Genomic DNA, 5,584 nt, shown 5'->3' with positions numbered 1-5,584 from the left:
GTTTGTTTGAATATTTTAAATGATATAAAATTAAATTAAATTTTATTAAAAATTGAATTTCAATTTAGAATTGAATTTTATTGTTTATTCTGGTGCGTTGTAAAGGTCGTCCTCAACTTAAAGGGAATCGACCTTTTCGGGTCGATTTGTTGCTGCTTGTGCTACTCATCCTGGGTATAGGGATATTGTGAATCAGTCATGGTGGTCTGGTAATAGAGGGATTCATGGCAAGCTTTTGAAAGTACAGAAGAATTCACTAGAGTTTAACTCGAAAGTATTTGGTAACATTTTTGTTAAGAAATGTGAATTAGAGCAGCAGATTAATTATTTACAAAAGCGTTTGGAAGTGGTGGATAGTATTTATTTGCGTCAGAAAGAACAACAGTTACTTGATGATTATAATAATACTCTAGTGCAAGAAGAGCTCCTATGGTTCCAAAAGTCCAGAGAGCAGTGAGTAAAGTTCGGGGATAGGAATACAAGATTATTTCATATTCAAACTCTTGCGCGAAGGAAAAATAATAAGATTCATGGCCTTTTTCTCAAGGATGGAGTGTGGGAAACTGATCCAGAGGTTCTGAGTCAAGAAGCAGAGTCTTAATATAAAAGCTTATTCTGTCATTTGGATGATGTTGATTTGGGTTGCCTTGGTGATGTGCCTCTTCCTTCTCTGAATGAGGAAGCTTGCAATAATCTTACGGCACCAGTTACTATGGAGGAAGTCAGAACAGCTATTTTTCACATGAACTCTTTTAAAGCTCCGGGTCCTGATGGGTTTCAAGCTTTCTTCTTCAAAGAATATTGGGAGATCATTGGTCTTGATGTTTGGAAGATGGTTAAGCAGGCATTCTCCGGTGTTACTCCTGATCCGAGAATGTTGGAGACTTTACTGGTTCTTATTCCAAAAGTTGAATCACCGGTATCTATGAAAGATTTCAGGCCGATTAGTCTCTGCAATGTAGTTTACAAGATCATCACAAAGGTCCTTGTTAATAGCCTTCGTCCTCATCTTGCGGAGATTGTTGGCCCGCTTCAAGGAGAATTTATTTCGAGACGAGGAACTCCTGACAACATCATTATTGCTCAAGAAGTTCTCCACTTTATGAAGAAGACTAAATCAAAGAAAGGCACACTGGCCTTTAAGATTGATCTGGAGAAAACTTATGATAGAGTTGACTGGAGGTTTTTAGCTCATACCCTTAAGAGTTTTGATTTTCCTATTCCTACAATTAATTTGATTATAAATTGTGTCACTGCTTCTTCCTTATCTATTCTTTGGAATAGAAATCGTCTGAATGACTTTACTCCTAGTCGAGGTCTTAGACAAGGAGACCATATGTCACCCTATCTTTTTGTGTTGTGTATGGAGCGATTGGCATGCTTTATTAGTCATCAGGTTGATTTGGGCTTGTGGGAGCCGGTTGCTATTTCTAGAGGGGGACCAAGAATATCCCACTTAATGTTTGCGGATGACTTGCTTCTATTCTGTAAAGCTACAAAGAGACAAGTGCAAAATGTGATGTTGGTTTTAGAGACTTTTTGCAAAGCATCTGGGATGAAGATTAATGTGGAGAAGTCTAAAGCGCTTTGCTCTAAGAATGTCTCTGTAACAAGGAAAGAGGTTTTTACTGGGGTATCCTCTATCAGATTTGTCCAGGACTTGGGCAGGTATCTTGGAGTTACCTTTAGCCATTCTAGGGTGACTCGTTCAGCTTTCAATGGTGTCCTGGATAAGATTCGGAGTAGGCTAGCAAGCTGGAAAGAAAATTTACTCAATCGGGCTGGTAGACTCTGCTTGGTTAATTCTGTTGTAGCCGCTATTCTCACGTACCAGATGCATGTCTCTATTTTTTCCAAAGAAATCATTACTAAATTGGAGTCTATGATGAGGAATTTTCTTTGGAAAGGACAAGTTTATGGAAGATGATTGAATCTTGTTAGTTGGAAGGTACTGGTTACTCCAAAAAAATATGGAGGTTTGGGAATTAGAGATCCTTATTGTGTAAATATTGCTCTTCTTGGGAAGCTAGTTTGGACTTTTTTCCAGCAGCCAAACAAGCTATGGGTCCAGTTGTTGGATGCCAAATACCGATCATCTATATATGACTGTTTTAGTTATTCTAAGAACAAGGACTCTCCCATTTGGAGGTGTCTTTGCAAGACTTGGAAAGTGTTAAAGGATGGGTTTGCTTGGTGTATTGGAGATTTGAACCAGAATTTTTGGTTTTCTAGCTGGAGGAGAGAAGGACGGTTATCTAATGAGATGGATTATGTTCACATTTCTGATTCGAATCTCCGGATACAGGATATTTGGTCGCTTGGTAGGTGGCATTTGGATACTCTTTATTCTCCTTTATCTCAAAATCTGAAAGGTAATATTCTTTCTTACAATCCAGATGAACAAGCAGGTCCGGAAGTGGGTTGGTATTGGTGTGGGTCTGCTGCCAAAGTCTATGACTCACGCAATGGTTACTTGTGGTTGTGTAAGCAGCTATTTGGTTGGGAGGAGCAGGAGAATTGGCTTTGGCTTTGGCGTCAGCTTGTTCCAAAAAAACATAAGTTTTTGGCTTGGTTGTGTCTTAAGGAGGCTCTTCCTACTGCAAGTTTTCGCTTTAGAAGAGGGATGTCGTCATCGGATAGGTGTCCAAGATGTCTTTCTAGCCAGGAATCAGTTTTACATTGTATTCGGGATTACCCAGAAGCTCAGCTTGTATGGCATATGTTGGATATTTCTTGTCATCCTTTGGATTTGAAGAACTGGTTATTGTATCATAGCAGAGAGCACCCGTTCAAGTTCTTTTCGGGACTTTGGTGGATATGGAGAGTAAGGAATAATGACATCTTTAATCCTCATGAAACTTGGCCTCCGAAAAAAGTAATTTGTCTGGCATTAACTTCAGAAAATAAGTTCAGGAATATTTTTGAATTACAACGTATGTCCCTTCCCTCTACTCTAAATGGTTTTTGGAATCCCCCATCCATTGGTACTTTTAAGATTAATTGTGATGCTAGTTATTTTGGTTCGGGTGATAGTGTTGGTTTTGCTTGTGTTATTAGAGATTGTAATGGGAGCTGGCAAAGGGGGTGTTTGGGAATGATTGAGAGTAATAGTATTCTTCAAGGAGAATTGTTTGCCATTTGGAGAGGATATCTCTTAGCTTGGGATGTGGGTCAACGAGATGTTATTTGTAAGACGGATTGTGTGGAAGCATTTAATCTTGTTACTCAAGATGGTTTTGGGTTTATTGATCCACTGGTACTCAAAATAAGAGATATCATGCATTGGAATTGGCGTGTTGACTTTCGTTTGATTATGAGAGATGCAAACACGGTGGCAGATACTATGGCAAAGATGGCGATCAAGTTACAACTTTCACATGTGGAGCTTCTTTCACCTTGGGAGGAGTTTAAGAGTAATTTTAAACGGGACTGTCCCTCTATTTAAACAGGTCCTTGTTTTGTTTGTTTTGTTTTTCTTTGTTTAGTTTATTTCAGTCACAAAAAAAAAATATAAAATTAAAATTAAATTTCAATATTTAAAATATTTATCAAATAGATTAAAATTTTATAATAAACATCTTCGTCCTTTATTAATATAATATTATATTTACATAATAAATATATTCATTTATTTATTAAATTATATAAAATAATTAAAAAATTATTTTTTAATTAAATTTTGTTTATCTCTTTTAAAAAAAAATAAAAGATATTATTTTTCATCTTTATAAGATACGTAGAATACTGAAATCAGAGTCCATAATTAGTAAAGGCATTTACACAAAAATAAACTAAATTATTTATTAACAACTCACAAATATTTTAAATCAAAATTAAAAAAATAAACTCGTGCAATATCAGTATTTATTTATCAAAATAAAAAACACAAAAATATCACTCAAAGTCTACTTTAAAAATTACAAAAACTTTGTGAAACTATTAGACATGAAACTACCTAACTTGGTACGCAATCATCCTAAGCGCAAGTCTTTTGGACATCCAAAAAAAAATTAATAAAAATAGAATTTTCAACAAATTCCGTAACAGCTTCAAAAAAATTATTATTTTTATACATCCAAGTTACGAATTGTTTCAAATAGTTTAAAAGTTTGCCAAATATAAAACTTTGTAGTGATAATAGTTTGTGCAATTTTTTTATTGCTGCAGAAACTTCTTTAAGTTCTAATGAAATTTTATCACTTGCTTTTCGTTTTTTATTTTTGGAAGACGAAGTATCAGTAACAATTTTTATCACTTATTTTTTGTTTTTTATTTTTGAAAGACGAAATATCAATAACAGATGGAGTGACACATAAAACCTGTGTAGTTGGAGTTGCTTGAACACTTTCATTTTCATATTCAAAAGTATTAAAACTCTCCAAATGATTTACATTATTTACTTGCATCTCATCAATATCATTAATATTGATGTTCTTCTATGACCATTTTCGTAATCTTTCTTTAGCAATTTCACTTCAATATCTAGTTACTATATCTCTCTCATATATCTCTCTAAGAATATTCAAGTGTAAAGAGGTTTTTTTTTAATCTGTTTCGGTTTAGGAGTAGATTGAAAACAAAAAAAAAAATTATAACTTAGTATATATTTAGAACATATACGTATAAATGCTAACAAAAAATTAATATTAAATAGAAGTGTCATATATATTTTTATTAAAGATTTTCATATTTCTAAAGTAACCTCAATTGTCTTAACAGTTTCATTCCATCCTATTCTATTTTTGGATACTAACTAGAATGAGACTCGCGCGATGCGCGGACAATAAATTAATGATAGTATATAATAAATATTAAAAATGGCTATGTTTTGTAGAATTAAATTAAATGTGTAAATTAAAGTTAAATATAAAAGGTGTTTTGTTTAAAATAATTTGTAGTACAAAAGATTTGAATGTTAGAATTGTACAAAATGACATTTTTATTTGGTGGTTTGATTTTTGCATTTGTTTTGGTCGATAAATTTAGTCTCCTTATGTGGCGCTAGTCGTCCTTTTTCTTTCGTAGATTCTTGTGAAGGCATGTTCTTTATGAATTGTTGAGTTGTATGCACTTTCTATCGTGTTATTTGTTCCATCTTTGCATGTATGTTCTTCTTATATAGATGTGTATTGAATTTGTATGGTTTTGTTTTTTCTTAATCTCTTGATGTGCATGCAGTTTTCTAATAGCATCTACAATAAAAAGAACAAAAATGTGTAGAATTTTTTTTATTAAATAAGTTATTTTTAATAAGGATAATTGAAATAGTATAAAGTGAAATTACCTGTTAATATTTTTCTTTGACCCACTCTATTAGACAATGTCTCAAGTATTGCAAATTCAAAATAGTATTGGTAAATGTTCAATTTAAAAATACAAAAAATATGTTTGTTTTGTACCTTTTCTTCTAATATAATCATTTCTAAGCAAAGAAACTCTTCTTTATTTGTGCGAAAATAAATTTCTTGTGCTAAATTTGATGTTATTTGAAGAAATAGTGATAAGAGACTTATATAAGTAGTTCAAATAATATGAAATTTGAATATTTGTAACATTAAATTTATTATGATCAATAGATTATTAT

This window comes from Arachis ipaensis, chromosome B02, assembly GCF_000816755.2.
Source record: "Arachis ipaensis cultivar K30076 chromosome B02, Araip1.1, whole genome shotgun sequence".
NCBI classification, from domain to species: Eukaryota; Viridiplantae; Streptophyta; class Magnoliopsida; order Fabales; family Fabaceae; genus Arachis; species Arachis ipaensis.
The sequence above is the reverse complement of the archived record's forward strand: the minus strand, read 5'-3'. Positions refer to the sequence as shown.